The following is a 511-nucleotide window of genomic DNA, read 5'->3' on the forward strand; positions in this document are numbered from 1 at the left end:
GTTGTGGTTGTTCTGCTTGGTTTGTGGTCGGGGGGGGGGGGTTGTTGCTGTCTTTGTTTTTGTTGTTTTTGGTGTTTTTGTCTTTGCTATTGTTATTCTCGTCTTTTGGTTTTGTCTTTGTTATTCTTGTCTTGGTGTTATTTTCTTTGTTTTTTTTTGTCTTTGTTCTTCGTGTCTTTGGTATTCCTGCTCTCTTTGGTGTCGTTGTCTTTGGTGTTGCTGCTTTGTTTTTGTTGCCTTTGTTGTTGTTTTTGCTGTCTTTTTGGTTGTCTTTGTTGTTGTCCTTGTTGGCTTGGTCGGTTTTCGTTCGTTCTGGGTGTTGTTTGTTTGTTGTCATACTAAATTTCTGTTTGGTGGGCCTTTGTTGTTGTTGTTGTTAATGATGTTGTATTAGGTTTGTTTTTGCTGAATCAAGTTGTTTGTTTTTGTTTGTTGTTCTACCAGGTCTATATGTTCGATCATTGTGGGTGTTGTTGTGGTTGTTATAATCGTTCCATTTAGCTGGTTCTGG

The 511-nt window shown here is 38.2% G+C and overlaps 1 protein-coding gene across 1 annotated transcript in view; it reads left to right on the forward strand.

Annotated features, from left to right (window-relative positions):
• Window positions 1-511, forward strand: part of LOC119588689 (major facilitator superfamily domain-containing protein 12-like) — a 36240-nt gene that overhangs the window by 30119 nt on the left and 5610 nt on the right.

This window comes from Penaeus monodon, chromosome 24, assembly GCF_015228065.2.
Source record: "Penaeus monodon isolate SGIC_2016 chromosome 24, NSTDA_Pmon_1, whole genome shotgun sequence".
Lineage (NCBI taxonomy): Eukaryota > Metazoa > Arthropoda > Malacostraca > Decapoda > Penaeidae > Penaeus > Penaeus monodon.